Source organism: Pinus tabuliformis, chromosome 5_1 (assembly GCF_031772625.1).
Source record: "Pinus tabuliformis cultivar Carrire ecotype Pingquan chromosome 5_1, CPIR1, whole genome shotgun sequence".
Classification (NCBI taxonomy): domain Eukaryota; kingdom Viridiplantae; phylum Streptophyta; class Pinopsida; order Pinales; family Pinaceae; genus Pinus; species Pinus tabuliformis.
In genome coordinates this window covers 221,482,350-221,503,974 of record NC_142305.1, presented here as the reverse complement: position 1 = coordinate 221,503,974, position 21,625 = coordinate 221,482,350, and the positions used below count along the sequence as shown (strand labels likewise).

General features: G+C 39.1%; 1 pseudogene across 1 annotated transcript; it reads left to right on the top strand.

Moving 5' to 3' along the window:
• The first annotated feature begins 19,255 nt into the window (after positions 1-19,255).
• On the top strand, positions 19,256-21,083 carry LOC149164206 (organic cation/carnitine transporter 1-like; annotated as a pseudogene). The gene is made up of 2 exons (XR_016260204.1): positions 19,256-19,793; positions 19,886-21,083. The product of XR_016260204.1 is annotated as an organic cation/carnitine transporter 1-like (transcript).
• Positions 21,084-21,625: the final 542 nt, after the last annotated feature.

The window sequence follows — 21,625 nt, the reverse complement described above, 5'->3', positions numbered from 1 at the left end:
ACAAGATTCCAGTACTTCTGATACATTTAGCTGGCAAAATGATTCGTTATGGTACAAAGATCGCTTATACCTCTGTAAGAATTCCCAGCTAAAACAAAAGATTCTTATGGAATTGCACACTTCTCCCTTAGGAGGGCACTCAGGATTTTTAAAAACTTACCACAGGGTTAAGAAGGAATTTTTTTGGGATGGCCTTAAATCAGATATTCAAAAGTTTGTGGCGGAATGTTTGGTTTGCCAACAAAATAAAGTTGAAACAATTAAGACACCGGGTCTATTACAACCTTTATCCATTCCAAGCCAACGTTGGGAGGAGGTTTCAATGGATTTTATCACAGGTTTACCCAAGTCTGAGGGAAAGAGTGTCATCATGGTGGTAGTTGACAGACTTACCAAGTATGCACACTTTTGTGCATTATCACATCCATTTAAAGCCAGTACAGTTTCTACTGCATTTATGGAAACAATTCAAAAGCTACATGGAAACCCAAAGATTATTGTAAGTGACAGAGATCCCATTTTCACTGGAAATTTTTGGACAGAATTATTTTCTTGTCTTGGTACTCAGTTAGCTCATAGCTCATCTTATCATCCTCAATCTGATGGGCAAACTGAGATAGTAAACAAATGTTTGGAAGGATATCTTCGTTGCTTTGTATCTGATAAACAGACACAATGGGTCAAATGGTTGCCTCTGGCTGAATGGTGGTATAACACTTCCTTCCATACAGCAACAAAAATGACCCCATTTATGGCACTTTATGGGTATCAACCACCATCCATCACATCATATTTAAGAGAAAATTCTAAGGTTCAGGCAGTGGAACATCACATCGAACATCAACAACAAGTCCTCCAACTCTTAAAGGATAACCTCGTGTTGGCACAAAATAGAATGAAACAACAGGCAGATCAACATCGCAGTGAAAGAAGTTTTGATGTAGGTGATTGGGTATTCCTACGGCTACAACCATATAAGCAAATGTCCCTAAAGCAAGCTAAGAAGGATAATAAATTATCACCAAAGTATTATGGTCCGTACAAGGTGTTGCAAAAGATTGGTACTATGGCATACAAATTGGAGCTTCCTGCAGCTTCTCGATTGCACCCAGTTTTCCATGTTTCATGTTTAAAGAAGGTTATAGGTGACAAGCTCCCAATTCAAACAATATTGCCAGAACTTGACGAGGAAGGAAAAATTATATTGGAACCGGAAGCAGTCACAGAAACAAGAACTCGACAGCTACGAAATCGATCAATTTCAGAGTATCTTATCAAGTGGAAGAACTTATCCGCTGAAGATTCCACATGGGAGGATGAGAATTTTATGCAGAAGTATCCAGAACTACTCAAGCGTTGAGGACAACACTTTTTTGAAGGAGAGGGGCATGTTGGGTCCCTATAATACTAGTGATTACCCCATTACTATTGTAGTTATACCCCTATTTATATTGTTGTGCCCCTATTACCCCCATATTGTTATTTCTGTGCCCCATAGAATCCCTCTATTGTTATTTTTGTGGCTTTATATTATTATTGTTAGGTCGGCTGGATTATATTGTGACTCCTTAGACTCCTATATATAGAAAGGAGGTTTTGTCATTTGTATCATCCAAGAATTGTTCATTTATGTAATGTAAAGGAGGTTGCCCCCTCGAAGAGGCTGAATTCTAAGGCGTGGATCTCTCTTTTCTATCTTTTTGTGAGTTGGTTTCATAACAAATCAGGGGTGATACAAAACTCCCTCTTGATCAGGGACCTGTCAGAGCTCCCTCTTAACTAGGGACTCTTTCATTCATCATCAACTTCTTCTTCGGGTGTCCTTCAGCTGCTTGATCTTCTTTCTTTCTTTGATGTCATGAAGTCTTTGTTCATACTTCTTCTATGTAGGGCACCATCCACCGATCACTTTCCTTCTTGGGTAGTCATGTCTTTCTTCCTTCGTGGAAAGTGGATTTCTTGTCATTTATCAGGTTTTCTTGTCATCTAGGCTACTCTTTTGTCATCTTTTCCATGCCTCAGAATACTCTTCTCATGGATGCTTTGTTGTACTTTCTTGTTTACATGCTTCGACCTAGTAGCCCATCATGACTTCATCCTGATATTGCTTCAACATTGTTTTTTTTATAGATGGTTTCTTCATCACGACATCTTCATAGAGTAGAATCAATTATCTACATCTTCTATATCTCCAAGGCCTTCATAGGTGTCAAGGGTCCTTCCTTTGTCATAGTGGTCCTGCCTTCTTTCCAAGAGATATCTTCAAAGTATCTTGTCAAATAGTGATTTTTGGTGATCATGATGTTCTTCCACATGCTTGATCTCTTTCTTCATTTGCTTCTTCTTAGATAGATAGGTCAACCATCTTATGCTTTTTGTGAGGGCATTTCTTTATTGCTTGCTTCCTAGACTAGTCGGAAATTCTTCTTGCTTCGTAGTTAGCAATCTTATACTCCTTATGTGAGCATATTATTTTGTTGACCTTCATTGCATTGTATTACATGCCTTCGAGCATGTTCTTGGTGAAAGAGATTCATTCATACTTGATAATGTTATAGAACTATTTCCTTGACTCAATAATATAAAAATGATAACATGACTAAACTTTGATGCATACATACCCCATCTTCATTATCCTTTGATCATCTTAGCTTCATTTGGTTTTCCTTGGTGTGGCCCTTCTTGCTTCATCTTAGCTTGCCTGCATATCATCCTTTTCTTGAATCCCATGAATGGGATTCCCAATGAGACATTTGCTTTGGTCCATGAACCTTCTTTTGAAGATTCCATCATAGGATCTTAAAGATCTTTGCCTTGCAAATGTTTCTTTTCTTTTTGATGAAGGAGGTATTCTAAGATTCTTAATCATGATCCATTTTCCTTTCATTGTGGATGAGATCCTTTACTAGGTATGCTTCTTCTACATGAATATCTTGAGCTATATCTACCATGCTCCTATATTCTAGAAGATATTTCTACCCACGGATTTTTATTCTCATTATAAATGCTAAACCTTCATGAGTATTTATGTACATCATGCTTCTAGATTCTAGAAGAAGTTTCTAGCCATGCAATTTTCTTTTATTCCTACATGCTCCTATACTACTCAAAACTTTGGAAGAAGTCTAGGAGTAAATAGTTTTATCTAGTCATAGTAGAGATCCAAAGGATCTTCCTTCTTTTGATTCTTTCCTTATTCTTTCATCTCTTGAGTTATGTGAGCTTCTTCCCTCTTTCTTTTGTTGTTTTTTTCCTTCTTAAGTTTAGAGAAATTCCTTTTGTAGTATCCATATTCTTGGCATCCAAAACATTGGATTTTGGACATGTCTTTGTTGTTTGTTCTTCGTGGACCAAATTTTCCAAATTTACCCTTTCTCTTGGACATGGTAGCAAATGCTTGCTCCTTTGATCCCACATCTTCCTTTTTCTTAAGTCTGGTTTCCTCTATTCTCCATAGAGACCACATTTCACTGAGAGTGGTTGCTTCCTTCTTGCGATATATTCTTGATGTGATGTTTCCCCGCTCCTCAAGTAGAGAATTGAGTACTATAGTTGTCATATCTCTGTCAGACATGACTTCCCCAAGCTCTTGAAGTTGATCTCTCATTTCAGATATTTTCATGAAGTAGGGAGTTATTCCTTCCTTTGTTATCTTCATCTTATACAATTCATTCCTCAGAGATATCACTTCTCTGGTTGTGGATACCGAGAATAGCTCTACTAGCTTATCATAAATTTCTTTCGATGTCTTGAATTTGGAGACATAGGGAATGAGAGAGCCTTTGATTGATTCTATCATAATCCTTTGAGCTCTTGTCTCATCCTTATTGTACTTGGCTAAGGCTTGAGTTTGTTCCTTAGTAGGGGCAATGATATTCTCTTTGACATGCTCTAGGAGTTTATTCTCCTTGAGAAGTAGATCAATCCTCTTATTCCATGCCAAAAAGTTATTGGTACCTACCAATTTATTGCTTTTCTTGCAAAAATACATTGATGTATATTCAGAAGGGGACATGTACTTACTTGATAGATTTTGAGATGTAGTGGATTTGATTCGTCTTTGGAGACTTGATGGCTTGCCTTCCCTGGATCTTGATGTTCTTCAAGTTTCCTTCTCCAAGTGAACTTGCTTGATGATGAGATTTTCTTGAAAACTTGTAGCTTGATGTAGGTCCTGCTTCAAACTGCTCTTTCTTTGTAAGTGCCTTTATTTAAGGCTCTTCTTCTAGCTTTGTATACCTCCTTGATGAATGATGGATTGTATATCCTTCTTGTCCTTGAAGCGATTGAGACTTATAGGTTTGATGCTTCAAATTTGTATATGTTTCACCCTTGATGAGTGTTCTTGGGATGCCCTTTCCTTGATGTGTCACCTTAGCTCTAATTCCATGTTGAAGAATCTAGGGAAAAGTGGTGTAATGTGATTCTTTGTTACTTGATAAAAATTTGTGGAGTCTTTATGGAGTCTTTTTACTTTTATTGTTAGCTTAGTCTTCTTCTTATTATTATTAATGCATGTGTTTGTAGTTCATCAAATTGCTACCAAAACTTAAAAACAACAACACAAGATGTTGGCTCTCTGCCAGGGCCAAAACCTCTCTTCTCTTGAGAGGAAAACATTTTCGTGAATTTCTCTTATTGAAGCTTTTATTGATCAATGCCAAACCATAGACCTCTGAAAATAATATACTCCAAGCACAAGTTAATTACTTCCCTCTTTTTGCACCTTGTTTCCCAGCGCTTTATTCCCCGACACTTCATTTTCTGGCACTTCGTCTTCCTTCTTCCAGCACTTCGTTCTTCTTTTATTTGTTTGTTAGTCTTATTACACTTGCTCTAGAAGACATTCCTTAGATGAGATACTTCCCTTATGATGATCCCTTCTCTCTCTTAGCCAATCAATGAACTTTTATGACTGTTAAGGGAGGGATGTTATAATAGCAGTGCAACCCTAATTCTCGCATGCGTGAGAGGTACCCTAGAGAATTAGGGTCATTTTCCTTCGCTAGAGAGAGGGACTTATTCGCTTGACTTGGGAGGCCTTGTAGGCCTAGTGACTAGCCCAAACACCAACGAATCTTGCACTGAAAACTTGTTGCTGCTATATCCACAGTCTGTCCTCCTTATCCTCACATGTGTGATTGTTTCTAGCCCTAGAAACAGTCCCTAACCTTCGCTAAGTTTCCTCCTTCCTTCACTTCACTTTTGGAGACCCTTTAGACTTCCCTTACCTTCCTTCTCAGCTTGTCTCTTTACTGATTTCAGAGCTTGTGTTATCTTCTTTATGAGGGAGTGGACAACCTCTATATATAGAGGACTGTCCCTCCTCTAGGCCGACATGTAGGCCGACTAGTTAACTGTTTGCAAGCCGACTAGAAGAGTAGATTTCAGATGGTTTCCTTGGTGGTATTGCATGCTTGAAGGAGCTTCTTAATGGTGCCTTAGTATAGGAGGAGACTTGACTTTACTTGGAGGTATTCTCTTGACTTTAATACATATTTATACAAGGTGTAACATGCCCTTAAGGTCTTCAACCTTTTCTTTTGACTATTTGACTTACCTATAACACTTTAAATAGTGCTAGACCTATTTCAATGAGCAAGAAACTCATTGACATATATTATAAAAATAATATTTCTTTTCTTGAATAAATACAAATATCAAAAGTACATTTATGAAGACCGAACCTAGTTACATTTCCTTCAACATTATGGACCTATCAGACCTCTTTAATTCTGACACAACTGCACATGAGGCGTTTATCTGAGCCATCCTGGAGGCTGAGGTGGCACACATCGTTGGAAATTCTGTGAACTCACACTCGGCACCAGGTCATGCACATTGGGCAGTGGGCAGACCTAAGGTGGGCCACTCAGTGGGGGGTCATAACCATGCTACACATCGCATGGAAACTATTACAAGTGTTGGTCATGCTGATCCTCCTCTGTTCGCAAATCAACACGCATTATCCCGTGGCCCTAAGTCTAAACAGAAGCGTCAAGTGGTTGTGAATTCTCCACAGAAACAACTTCTGAGATTCGATTATGACTTGTTGTTGGATTAGGTGATCAGTCTTCAGAAGTACGCCCTAGTAGGGAGGTGGTATTTTGTTGACCTTCTGGAGGAGGAGATGAGAGATTGGGTGGTGTCTAAGTCGAAAACTCTCCTCGAATATGTACCCATGGTAAGAAAACTCATGAACTCCTAGTACAGTTTTCATTTCCTCTGTTAAGAAGATCTGGAAAAATTTATCAGATTACTGTGGGTGCCTGAGCGTGGGTTTCTATCGTTACACCCATGGTACATTAGCTTCAATCTGCTTAGGGATACTCCATAAAATAAGTTGATATGGGTTAAACTACTTGGTTTACCCATTGAATTCTAGAAGAGGAAGGTCTTCATTGAGATTGGGAATGCAATCGGAAAATTCATTTACATTGACCCGAAGTTGACCTGAAATTTTTAGGGGCCAGGGATAAACGAGTTGCCTGGATTTTAATTGAAAGGGGTTTCACTGGGGGCTTCCTTGAGCACATTGACTTGGTCTAGGACAAGACTCACATACATTAGTGGTTTGACTTTTGGTGCATTCCCTTCCATTTCCTTATATGCCATCGCACTAGACATCTCATGGAAAAATGTATACGTAAGCATTGGAGGAAGCAAAAAAAGACCAAGGAGGCTCGAACCAAGACAACTGAGGAACGAGCTGGATACCAGATACATGGCAGTGGAACTGCGGACATTGGTCGGTACATTGATCCTTTTTGACAACAAAACTCAAGTACCCCTCCTTTGAAACTGCCTTCTCCTTCTGATTTGAAATCCATGGATTATCCATCTTCTACCTCTCCAACTGCGGTTCCATCCTCCCCCCCCAGTCCCCGCAGAACTCACTCGACTCAGATTCCCTCTTCCCGAACATGCCCCCACGCCATTCTGATTCCACTACTATCCCTCACGCATTGGTCTCGTCTGTTCCACCACCTCCTTCACTGGATTCCATGCTACCTCCACTCCTGACAACCTTAGGGATCCCGAAAAATGGGGCCAATATTCCATGTTCTACTCCTCCTCATCCACTCCCCGACAACCCAGCCTCTGACATCCCTCCCCTCTCCCCTGGTTGCATACCACTTCCCCCAGGAACTCGGTTGATAGTGACATCGAGTTCCTTCTTTCCAACAAGACCCTCCAAAGATCAGCCCCAACTTTGCACATAACATTACAGTGTGACACAAGAACAACCGAGACAGCAGACACTTCTAGGGATGGCCCAGGATGTTTCCTTTCTCCATTGTCAACTCCTCCTCTCTTATCGACATTCCAATTAGCTCCACCACTGAACCTTGGGTTGTTAGAGATTCGCACCCCAACCACCGGGCGTCATGACCTTTTTTCTATCTCATAATATGCGGGGTTTTGGGGACTCGCACAAATTCCTTGCCCTCAAAGAACTCTTTTCTTCAATTGATCCTCATATCATCCTATTACAAGAAACTATGAATAATGCACAAAAGGTGATATATTACTTCTGGAAAATGATACCTGAGTGGCATTTGGTGGTGGTAGACTCTATTGGCCTCTCGAGGGGGTTGGCTTCTCTGTGGGACCCGATATGGGTTAGATTTAAAGCTTATAAATGTTTTGTTGGTATTTTTCTATCAGGTAGTATTAGGGGACTATCGGGGCGATTTCATATTCTCAATCTATATGCTCCATATTGGAACAAGACTATTTTTTGGGATAGATTGGAAGAGGTTGATATCCTCAAAATTGATTCTCTCATTGTTGCGGGCGATCTTAATGCCACCACTGGCCTGGATGAATGCTGGGGTTTGACATGTAAGATGGACCCACTGGCTGACAAACTAAAAGAAACTATCTGTTATAATAACCTAGTGGACATTAGGCCACTGAAATTGGTCCCCACTTGGCATAATGGATGGGCTGGTACTCAACACATAGCTAAGAGACTTGACATATATCTAGTACATGAAGATCTAGTGGAAAGGATGGGCATGCTACAATCGGAGGTTATTAACACATTCATCTCTGATCATCATCTCGTCACCCTTATTTGGCGTAGGGAGCAGACAAGGATGAAAATGCCCTTCAAATTCAATCAGATCTAGCTGGAAGATTCAGACTTTAACACTCTGATTAGATATTTCTAGACACAATATAGAGATTCGAAGGTTTCCCCTATGTTGGTGATCTTTGGGAAGCTCCATGCTTTAAAATCAATGGTGAAGGAATGGGAACGTGGGAAAAAAAAGAAGTTGAACAAAGAGCTCATGGACATCAAAGAGGAGCTAGATAGATTGGGACCGACTCTAAATTTGGGATGCCCATCTGCGGACCTCTTACACAACATCAAGGAACTAGAGGATAGGAAGAAAAAGATTTTACATGTACAACAAGTTACTTGGAGGCTGAAGAGTAGGGCACTGTGGATTCAGGAGGGGGACAGAAACACCAAATTCTTTCATTGATATGCAAATCACAGAAGAATGGTTAATACCATTTGGGACATCAAGGATTCAAATGGAAGCATGGTTCATGCCCTTCCAAAGATACAACAGGCGGTGGCCACATACTTTGAAGATGCTTACAAAAAGCGAGATGTTGAGTGCACCGAAGACCAGATCTAGGGTATTGACTCATATCCTACCATGTTTGATGAGGACAAAAATGAAGAATTATACAAGGCTATAAATTTGGAGGAGATACATGTTGTCCTTAAATCATTCACCAAGGACAAATTCCCTGGCCCAGATGGCTAGACAATTGAGCTATTTTTGCATTTCTTTGATTTAATGGGACCAGACTTGCTGAGGATGGTTGAGGAGTCCAGATTGGGGGGTTGCATCACTCCTGAAATCAACTCTACATACATTGCTCTTATTCCAAAAAGGATTGATATGGGGACTTTCAACGACTATCGACCCATCTCATTATGTAATCTGATATACAAACTTATATCCAAGATCATTTCCCTCAGAATCAAGAACACTATGTCCACTCATATTACACTGGAGCAATATGGATTCCTATAGGATCGACAGATTCATGATGCAGTTGCTACAACATAGGAGTGTTTGCATACCATTCACACTAAAAAGTTGAATGTTGTTGTTATGAAGGTGGATCTACAAAGGGCATATGAATGTGTTGATTGGGCATTCCTGTGTATTGTACTACACAAAATTGGCCTCCAGGTACGCAACACTGAATGGATAATGACCTGTGTTAGTAATGTTAGATATGTCATCATTATCAATGGTTTTCCCACAAGGTATTTTGGAGTTGGCAGAGATTTGAACAAGGTTGTTTGCTCTCCCCACTTCTATTCATTATGGCCATGGATGGCCTTAGCCATAAAATCAACAATGCATGTATGGAGGGCGAGTTCTATGCTCTCAAAGTGGGCAGTGGCATAAGGATCTCACATAGCTTCTTTGTTGATGACATTCTAGTTTTTAGTATGATTTTGAGGATGGCATGGGAAACCTTACATTATATATTCTATAGGTTTGGGAGGGCTTCGGGACTTCTAATGAACAAGCATAAATCAGTGATTCTATTTGGGGAGGGACGAATGGAGGATATAGAGCACATCAAAAACATTTTTGGTGTGGATGCTAAACCGATTGGCATTGGATTGAAATACTTGGGCTTCAATATTAAACCAAAAAACTACAGAGTTAAAGATTGGCTTTGGATCGTTGACATATTTCATAAAAATATTTTTGGATGGGAACACATATGTTTAACACTTGGAGGTAGGGTCTCTCACTCAATCGGTCCTGCAACAACTTGCGGTATATTGTGCACACTTATACTGCCTCCCTGCTACTATTATTTTGAAAATTAACAAGATTATGGCTAAATTTATTTGGGTTGGTATATGAAATGCTCATAAATTCCACCTTACCAAATTAGATATGATCACCATGCCAAAGAGCCACGGGGGATGGGGTATGTTGAACATCAAATTATTTGGTTGGGCCTTGCTTATAAAAACATTATGGTGGGGGTTGTTTGGTAAATGCCTATGGGGAGATGTCATTTGATCCAAATACCTCCTGGGGATCAAGGCCACACATTGGATGCGAGAGGGGCTTGTTGGGAAACCAACTGGTTCCACTATTTGGATCAGCTTAAACAAGGTCAAATATTGGCTGCTTAAAAGGACATGTTGGATTTTTGGCTCAGGGAGGGATATTATCATTGGCAGGGACCGCATTCTTGGTATGGCCATTGAAATATTTTTCTTAGACAAGCTCACACGTAGCTTAAATATGAGAGGATACTTCTACCTGGATCAGGCTATCAGTTCATGGACTGGCACCATTCCGGTATGGAAGAGGGCAGAGGAAATTGGGCTACAAGGGGATGTGGCTGGAAATTGGGAGAAAATTCAGGTAGAGCTGCGACACTCAGGTATTTGCAGGGCAAAGTTTGGAGATCAGATGGGATGGGATGGGATAATGAAGCGAGGATCTATCTCTGTCTCGGACACCTACCATTTCATGAGTAGATGCATACATAACACACATGAGGTATGTTGGTTCACAAGATTTTTTAAGATTAAGATTCCAATAAAAAAAATTATACCCCTGGTTGGCATGGAAGAACAAATCACTCACCTAGGACAATCTGAGGAAGCGGAACATGCACGGTCTAGGTATATGTGTTTTATGCAGTTAGGAGAAGAAAGCAATTCACATATCTTAATATGTTGCCCGGTGGTTGGCTAGATTTGGTGAGAGATCTCTAGTAAACGCTCTTTCCCTTATATTAATCATGTGTTGATTAAAACTTGCTTGTTATTGTGGAGCAGAAAGACAAAACCATGGAGGGCCATCCCACATGTGAATTTTTGGGAAATCTGGAGATCTACGAATTTTATAATATTTGAAGGGAAATCTCTCAATGTTGACCACATTGTCAGCAACATTATATCTTGGACGAGTCCACTCTTGATTTCCAATCCTCGCCCAAATCGTGACCCTATCAGAGATACTAGCCCGATTATAACCTACCCAATGGTTTCTTTGATGGCACAGAGAGGTAATTGTGGATGCAGGGCTTGGATATGCTTTGATAATAACCAGCAATATAAGATACATTAGGGAGGAGGCAGAGGAACCAACATGAAAGAAGAAGTGATGGCTCTATGGGGGCTTCTATGGTTCACAAATTCTCTGAACTTTCCAAATCTGAAGATATTCGGGGACTCTCAATCCATCATAAACCATGTACTGGGGAAATCCTATATACAACACCCACATCTACAAGGTTGGCTCCAGAACATTGGACATCTCATGGGCACTTTTCAAGAGGTTTCCATACAACACATTCACAGGGAACACAATTCCATTGATGATGTTATGTCCAAGCTTGGTATTTCTGCTCCACAAGATGGTCTACATATTGCACTGGAGATGGAGGGATGTTCCTATGATGTTGGCTTCCTTCCCTTCCCCTGATGGCTTCACTTATATATATGTTATGTTTGTGCAATGATGGTTTCCTTATTTTGTTTTTCCTTCCATATGTTTGGACATATCTTTATCTGATGCAGGCAGGGCCTGCAAACCCATCTCAACCATCTACCATTCAAAAAATTCAATCTGGGCAATTTACAACAATACATGCGGAAGCTTTCACTTTCATTTATAATCTCATGAGTTATAAAAATCACACTTCAATCTTCATGATGGTACCCACTAGACTTGAAAATACACTACCAACGCACATACTGATTTTAATAATCAATATCAGCGTATATAAAGACCAGTAGCTGATGATGGACCTCTGTGTCCTTCAGTTCAACCACAACATTATATATAATATGATTTAAACACAAATTAACCATATACTGTTTCATTTCCTTCATGAACTGATCACCATATGTTAATTCAATACAACGCCTCTGCAATTCTCAGATTTGAAACATTGTTTCAGCAACCAGATAGTTCGACCTCTACAGTAATCATTATGTCCGGCAATTAAATGCTCCATACTCCACATGCTTCTGCATCTTCCAATCCGCTTCAACCTTACCCAAATCGGTCACCTTGCCGAACATTCCTGTAAATTGGAACTATGCCCTTTTTCCCTTCGGAACCCAAAGCCTTTGAAAAGGCTTTAAACAATGCTTTGTCCTTTCAGGACCAGAAACCTTTGCCAAATGCCAAAAAAATGTGCTTTAATTAAAAACAACTAGTGCTCAATTTCTTACCTCCCATCCAACTGAACGCAATTCATAACGTGCCACAGATCTGGTTCTCGATACCTTACTCACCTTAAGCTCAGTTTCCAAATTGAATATTGTTCAATTCCTGCCAACTACGGAGTCGAAATTCACTTGTCGCTCCACAAATCTGAAGGATCCGATGATTCGAATTAATTTGCAAAACGCACTGATGATGTGCTATCACTTTTAATCAATTTGCAAAACGCACTAATGATGTGCTATCAATGGGCGATCATAGAGCACAATAATTGGATGTCACACCTGTCCCAACTACACACATTGCCCATGCGATGTTTCAGAAATCGCAAATCACAATTTGCATTGCGCTCCCACCTTTGACACTCTTCAAAATCCCGAATGCGACTCAACCGGCGATCAGAATTTGCTGCTTAACTCCCAATCGGATTCTCCGAACCCGATGCAATTCAAATTTGAAATATAATTTAATTCGACTCTATCAAAAAGGATCCACGAAGTCCTTTTTAAATCATTTCTCTGTGTTTCAGTTTATAAACGATGACAAAGCCAAGATTGCATTAATACAGAATTCTTATTGAAACACAAAACGAACCCACTTCAACCAACGCATCAATCCTCATAAATTCTTCACCTATAACGTTTAAACAATATTTCAAATCCACTCAAAGCTTTCAATAGGTAAATTACACCGGTATGATATAAATCAACAATTGCAATCACTCAGGTTCGATATCACCGATTTGCTATGTTTATGACTTTTCCATTGACAAACTTTAACTACACCAGATTCATTTTAAATACGGAATTCTATAGTTAAAATAAACATACAAATCGCACACCAATAAATCAACATTACAAACATCATACCCGAACTTCCTTTTTTTGTCATTCGATTTGTACAATTCACAATTTCATTCAATGAATGGAACAGAGTATCGGCTCTTGGCCAACTACACAAAGACTCTAAACTATTTTTTTACATACACACCTCGCTACTAATTTGAGCTTTTCACTCCACACAAAACCTCACCCTCACACTATTGCTCCACAGAAAACCTACCACAATCCTCTCACATCTCCTCCTTTTATGATTAACTAATTCCTAAACCAATGCTACGCAATCTCTTATTTCTTTGAAAAATCTTAACAACAAAATCTCCTAATCTTATCACTCTCAATCACATTTGTTTAACAACCTTATCTCTTATCTAAAATAAGGCAATCTCACACTTATTACAATAACAAACTAATTGAGAAGTTTATTCTTCTTAGTAATCCCGAATTTGGCAAAACAGTCAATGAATTTTACTGTGATTAGCCACAACATGTGGACAATCCTCCACATTGCTGACTAATTCCGATGCTCCTGCATCAGACTCTCGAAGTTGAAAGTTTCCATGACCTCCTGGTCATGGGTTTCTTCTGTTGTCCATCCAGTATCCCAAACTTTAATTTATAACTGGTCATCACTTTCATTATGCTGCTGATTTAATTCTTCTGCCGTTGTCACTTCTATTCTTCCACATTTCCAAATCTTCATTTGTTGTTGTCCCCTGTTCTTGCTGATACAGATTCTTGTGGTCAATTTCTCCTTCTTGCTGTTCCTCTTCTCATCTAATTTCATCTTCCACAATTTCTCAAATTTCTTCTTACCATTTTTCTTTAACTGAACTCCACTGACATTTGTCTGTTGTACATTCTCCTTTTCCTTACATGTTATAAAATTTTTGTCAAAATCTTCCTTGTCTTTGCCATTTACAATCTGTTGTTTGTACTCTACAACCTCTCTTTCATTATCATCAAAGATAATTCTTCCCTCTATGTCTTCAAATTTGTCGAATAACTTTTCCAGCAAAATGTCAATCTCTTCATATTCAATAAACATGTCATTTGCATATAGCTCCTCCTTCATTTGTTTATCTTCAGCTCCTTTAATCATGACAATTTCCCTGTCAATACCATCATTCTCAAAATTATTAAATACATGTTCAAAATATCTTTCTGTTTCAGCCATTTCTTCCAGTAATCTCAGTTCTTCATCAACATGCATAAGCACATTGTCCAATCGTTGTTCATCACTTGTCAAACCTGAAAACATACACAACATGTCAGTTTCAAAAATGCAAGGCTCTTCATTCGAAGCCTCAATGATCAACTCCTCATGCTCCTTTGAACTATTCTGATAGTTCACTAAATTATTGAGAAATTCTTCCTCAACATCTCTGATTTCTTCCTCATCAAAGAAAACTTCTGGGATTGCAACTTCTTGACTATGCTTGGCAATTTCATCATAAGTTTGTAGAATACTTTCCTGTTCTACACAATTTCTTCCAATACTCAGTTTGTCCAAATAAGATAATAATGCCTCTTCCTTTTCTCTGATAAGACTTTGATCTTTCAAAGATTTCCTTGGCTTACCTTCTTCAGCTAAGTTCTCGGTGTCAGCTTTCCTTCTCTTCACTTCATAAATCTGCAATACATTTGTTTCCTTTCCTGTTTCCATTTCCCATTGGTTTTCTTTCCATGCTAAAATTCCTTCAAATATAATCCAATAAGTTTCCACTAAAAGAAGACATAACCATTCAACCATACCTTTTAATTTCCTCCACCAATTGAAGTCTTGAAAGTCCTTATGCATCTCCTTTCCTGCTTGTCTTGCCTTTGCTCCATTCACTTTTTCATACACAGGTTCAAATTCTTTAGGCTGCATACCTGCAATTTTACATTCACGGAAATAATTAATCCCAAAAATATGAGATCCTCTTGTCTGTGCGGATGATGTCAACACATTCCTCTCATTCTGATCTGCATAAATCAGTTCTTCTCTACTGTCATCACTATCTTCGTCCCCAAGGAGAGATCCTTTCTCTGCTTCACAGATGTATTCTATTTCTTCATTCTCAGTTCTTCGAAGTAATAATTTCTCAGCAAACAATTCTCTGACAGGCCATTTAATTCTTCTTCCCACATAAAATCCTTGTTTCCATTTTTCTCTAATTCCTTTCAATACCAACTTCTCCAAATGACTGAGTTCTGCCTTTATCCCAGCCAATTCTATGTCCCTTTCTTCTTTACTCATTCCTTTGAGTCCAACTGCTTCAGCACTCTTTTCCCTATGTCTGTGACTTTCCTTTGTACCCCTGTCATGACCATCAATAGTCAATTCCTTTCCTTCCTCTGGTGAAATTTCCTTGTTCACTAGTGAGCCACAACTAACTTTTTCCATTTCGCCTATAACAAGTCTCCTTCATGCCTCACCAAACTTTCCTGAGTTTAGCCTTTTGGCACCTATTGGTTCTTTCTTTGAACCTTTCACTGACTAACAATTCTACCCAGCACTTCTCTTGCTGGAACTGTTATCTCTTATCCACAATCACAATTGTGGAGCTGCCTCATCAACTTCTACCCAATCTCAGTTGGAAATTGTTCTCATCTCCTCTTGAATACTTCTTGCTGTAGGCTCTGCATCTTCAATTGCTCACTAACTTCTTCATTCAGTAAATTTGTTTATTGTCGGGTATTGTCACGTTTACACATCTGGGATTTCTTCTTGCTCTATCTTCTTTACATAGCTCATATGCTATGATGCTGGTACAACTCATTCCATCTTTCAGCAAATCCACTGCTTCCACTGACCTGCACAATCAGACCTTCCCGTGCATTCTCTGCTTCTCCATTCTGATCCTTATCTTCATCAAACACACTTCCTAGCAATTATACATCTGTTAAATTTAAAATTCAGTTTCCAAAAACAATCTTTTCAGAGCGTTAAGCTAGCTCTGATACCAAAAATTGATGCAGGCAGGGCCTGCAAACCCATCTCAACCATCTACCATTCAAAAAATTCAATCTGGGCAATTTACAACAATACATGCAGAAGCTTTCACTTTCATTTATAATCTCATGAGTTATAAAAATCACACTTCAATCTTCATGATGGTACCCACTAGACTTGAAAATCCACTACCAACGCACATACTGATTTTAATAATCAATATTAGCGTATATAAAGACCAGTAGCTGATGCTGGACCTCTGCGTCCTTCAGTTCAACCACAGAATTATATATAATATGATTTAAACACAAATTATCCATATACCGTTTCATTTCCTTCATGAACTGATCACCATATGTTAATTCAATACAACGCCTCTGCAATTCTTAGATTTGAAACATTGTTTCAGCAACCAGATAGTTCGACCTCTGCAGTAATCATTATGTCCAGCAATTAAACGCTCCATACTCCACATGCTTCTGCATCTTCCAATCCGCTTCAACCTTACCCAAATCGGTCACCTTGCCAAACATTCCTGTAAATTGGAACTACGCCCTTTTTCCCTTCGGAACCCAAAGCCTTTGAAAAGGCTTTAAACAATGCTTTGTCCTTTCAGGACCAGAAACCTTTGCAAAATGCCAAAAAATGTGCTTTAATTAAAAACAGCCAGTGCTCAATTTCTTACCTCCCATCCAACTGAACGCAATTCATAACGCGCCACAGATCTGGTTCTCGATACCTTACTCACCTTATGCTCAGTTTCCAAATTGAATATTGTTCAATTCCTGCCAACTACGGAGTCGAAATTCACTTGCCGCTCCACAAATCTGAAGGATCCGATGATTCGAATTAATTTGCAAAACGCACTGATGATGTGCTATCACTTTTAATCAATTTGCAAAATGCATTGATGATGTGCTATCAATCGGCGATCATAGAGCACAATAATTGGATGTCACACCTGTCCCAACTACACACATTGCCCATGCGATGTTTAAAAAATCGCAAATCACAATTTGCATTGCGCTCCCACCTTTGACACTATTCAAAATCCCGAATGCGACTCAACCGGCGATCATAATTTGTTGCTTAACTCCCAATCGGATTCTCCGGACCCGATGCAATTCAAATTTGAAATATAATTTAATTCGACTCTATCAAAAAAGATCCACGAAGTCCTTCTTAAATCATTTCTCTGTGTTTCAGTTTATAAACAATGACAAAGCCAGGATTGCATTAATACAGAATTCTTATTGAAACACAAAACGAACCCACTTCAACCAACGCATCAATCCTCATAAATTCTTCACATATAACGTTTAAACAATATTTCAGATCCACTCAAAGCTTTCAATAGGTGAATTACACCGGTATGATATAAATCAGCAATCGCAATCACTCAGGTTCGATATCACCGATTTGCTATGTTTATGACTTTTCCATTGACAAACTTTAACTACACCAGATTCATTTTAAATACGGAATTCTATAGTTAAAATAAACATACAAATCGCACACCAATAAATCAACATTACAAACATCATACTCGAACTTCCATTTTTTGTCATTCGATTTGTACAATTCACAATTTCATTCAATGAATGGAACAGAGTATCGGCTCTTGGCCAACTACACAAAGACTCTGAACTATTTTTTTACATACACACCTCGCTACTAATTTGAGCTTTCCGCTCCACACAAAACCTCACCCTCACACTATTGCTCCACAGAAAACCTACCACAATCCTCTCACATCTCCTCCTTTTATGATTAACTAATTCCTAAACCAATGCTACGCAATCTCCTATTTCTTCGAAAAATCTTAACAACAAAATCTCCTAATCTTATCACTCTCGATCACATTTGTTTAACAACCTTATCTCTGATCTAAAATAAGGCAATCTCACACTTATTACAATAACAAACTAATTGAGAAGTTTATTCTTCTTAGTAATCCCGAATTTGGCAAAACAGTCAATGAATTTTAATGTGATTAGCCACAACATGTGGACAATCCTCCACATTGCTGACTAATTCCGATGCTCCTGCATCATTATCATGTTGTTTTGGACTAGATGATGAACTATTTGATACTGTTTATTTCTGTTATATGCATTATGGATGGTGGCCAAGTGAGGCATCTTGGCCTTACATGATGCCGACTCTAAATTGGACTAGATGTATTGGTTTTATACAATATAATTTACAAAGCCAACATTCTTAAAAAAAAAAAAACAAACAAACAAACAAAAAAAATAGAAGGAGATTATCCAATGATACTTATGTTGATGGTCATTTAGCAAAACCGTGGCCGCGGTATATTCCATCTATGCAGCATCCGGTTTGCAATGTGTTTTTTTAAATATCCGTAAATATTAATGAAGACGGAGAGGCGGGCCCAAGCAGCCATGTAATCAAGTTTTGATAATCTGCAATCGGGATAAGGTTGTCTTTCTGCCATCTAACATTTCATTAGTGAGCGCACATTTCCCATGCCGGTGTAGTGTTCGTCGAGGCATAAATAAATGGAGTTGTTTTTAGTGCGACTTTTTGGACTTTCTGGTGCCAGAATTCGATGGAAAATTTTGAGGTGAAATCTTGATTTGTGTTAGTTAAACTAGTTTTTTGACTGTATATATGGGTTCAACACCCTAAAAACCCCAAGGAAACTTCAATTGTGATGGATTACCAAGCAAACATGTGATTTAAGTAAATCCTTGCCAAATTTTAGAAAAATTAGAAAAACTTCCAAAAAATCACACTAAAAAACAAAGTTATCGATAATATATAAACCACACCTTTAAAATTTATAATGGTTATAATGTATAGACCACGCCTTTAAAATTTATAATTGTTTTCCATACAAATAAATATAACTTATAATAAAATTTGAAAACGGGTTTTAATATATATACACCGGAGGAACAAGTTGCATTAACTATTTTTCAAAAAAATATTTTAAATTCAAACTTACGATGCAGTGACACTGCTTCACTGATCCCAATATCTTTAAATTCAATAAAGTATTCAAAATAATTCAATAAAATATTCAAAATATTCCAGATGTGTGGTGAGATTTTTATTACTAGACAATTATATTTTTAGTTGAATTCTGTATGAAGTGCACGCTGACGAACCAGGTAATGTCTTTATTTAACACTCACGGCACCATGGATGTCCGCATGAAAGTTTACCGTTTTGGAGCCAAATTCGCTCGGGTTTCAAGTTACAAGTAGGGCACCATGGAGCCTTCACACACCATGAAGCAAACTCTGCTCTCAGTCTCTCGCACTTCGTCATCCATCGATAGGTACCAGTGGTTGACACAGGAAAATTGTGGCCATGATCAGCAAGTGAGCGAAACCGAAGATCACGAGATTCCCCACATCAATCTCTCTGTGGATCAGATTCTGGACCAACATGTCGGTGGTTTCGGGCCTGCTCAGCTGCTTCATGTCCTCATGGTGTCTCTGGCATGGGCTTTCGACGGAATACACTCCTTTATTCCCATATTCACTGATGCTCAACCTTCATGGCGATGCACGGCCTCTCAAACGCCAGATTTCACAGACAATGTGACGCTGCAGCTCTCAGCATCGATGAGTGGGCAGAAATGGTGCACACCAAAGTCGTCACTGTGTGAAATGGATGGGAGTCTTTGGGAGTGGGTCGATGGGAAAGGATCGTCTGTGGTTTCAGAATGGGGTCTCATCTGCCATGACAAGTTCAAGTCAGGAGTTCCGGCCTCGCTCTTCTTCATTGGCTCTATTTTAGGTAAACTATCTTCTTTTAACACTTATACAGTTCATTTTCCCGTGCAGAAATTAAATATCAGCTCATTTTGTATTGGATCCCATGCATGGCAGGTTCAGGGTTTTTGGGACCTCTCGCAGATGCATCTGTTGGGCGAAAGAGAACATTAATGCTGTCGTGCTTCGTACTCTTAATCTCTGGATTTCTGACAGCTCTATCTCCCAACATCTGGATATACTCCTCCCTCAGGCTAATCAGCGGCTTTGGTCGAGCAGGCGTTGGCACCTGCAGCTTAGTTTTGTCAACCGAAGCAGTGGGGAGCAATTGGAGAGGACAAGTTGGGCTCTATGGTGTTGTCTTCTTCGCAGCGGGCTTCGCCTCGCTTCCTGGCATTGCGTACCTTACCAGATCATCCTGGCGAATGACCTACATCGCCATTTCTGCATTGTCCATGGCCTACTGCTGCCTCGTTCTTCCTTTTGTATACGACTCTCCCAGATGGCTGGTCATCAGAAAAAGAGAAACCGAAGCTCTGGACATTCTTAAAAAGATGGCTGCCCGGAACGGTAAGTGTCTGCCCGAAAACGTTCGGATAAGTTCGGCCTATACAGAGGGAGCAAAAAATTCGGCCCCTGCGATTATCAATATGTTAAAAGTGCCGTGGGTGCGAAGGAGAATTGTGGGCATATCGGCTGCCGGAATCATGGTGGGCTTGGTGTACTACGGCCTGACGCTTAACGTGAGGAATATGAAGGTGAATCCGTCTATGAGCACCGCACTCAATGCTTTCATTGAAATCCCGGCCATATGCGTTGGAAATATCCTGCTTCCGAGAGTCGATCGACGGATTCTTATATCGATTTCCTGTATCACCTGCACTTTGTGTTGCGTTGCTTCTGCGGTGTTGTGTGCGTGGGATATTGGGTGGATGCAGATGGTAGCGGAAACAATGGGGTTTTGGGCAATTTGTGTGTCAATTGATGTAGTGTATATATTCTGTTTGGAATTATTTGCTACAAATGTAAGGAGCGCAGCTGTTGGTACGATGAGGCAGGCCATAATGGCAGGTGCTGCCATCACCCCTGCCATCTCTGTGATGGGGAGAAGACGATCTTGGGTTTCATTTGTGGCGTTTGGAGGGTTCGCTATGTGGGGGTGGACTCCTGGTTCTGCTTCTCCCCGAGACCAGAAATCGTCCGCTTTATGAAACGCTGGAAGAGCAGGAGATGGAAGAAGCCAAAATGATGAAAGGCCAGATACAGGAGCCCAATCCTCCTTTAATGTCCTAAGAAGTAGCTTTCCACACCTAGATAATATATCTATATTCTGTCAGATATTCTATAATCAGTGTAAGACTTTTCAGAAGGCGTCTAAACCTTTGGAGGTTTCCCTTGAAGAACATATTTAAAAATATATTATTGATGGTATAATTTTAAAATTAAAATTATTTTATTTTATTAATTAAAAAATTTAGACATCCAATAATAATAATGTATATGAATATGTTCGTGTAACTATAATCATACTCTAAATATAACTAGTGCAATTACAGGAGGTACGAGATGTTTTTAAATTAGCGACAAAGAAATTATTCCTTTTCTAAAGATAATTAGTGCAATTACAGGAGGTACGAGATGTTTTTAAATTAGCAACAAAGAAATTATTTCTTTTCTAAACATAATTAGTGCAATTACAGGAGGTACGAGATGTTTTTAAATTGGTGAAATGAAATTATTTATTTCACAGGGATAGTGGGTTATGATGGCATTTTTAATTCATTTTCGCAGCTGACTTGTCTCGAACATTGAAGAAAAGCTGGGATATCCTGTAGGCTATGACTCACTAAATTTATA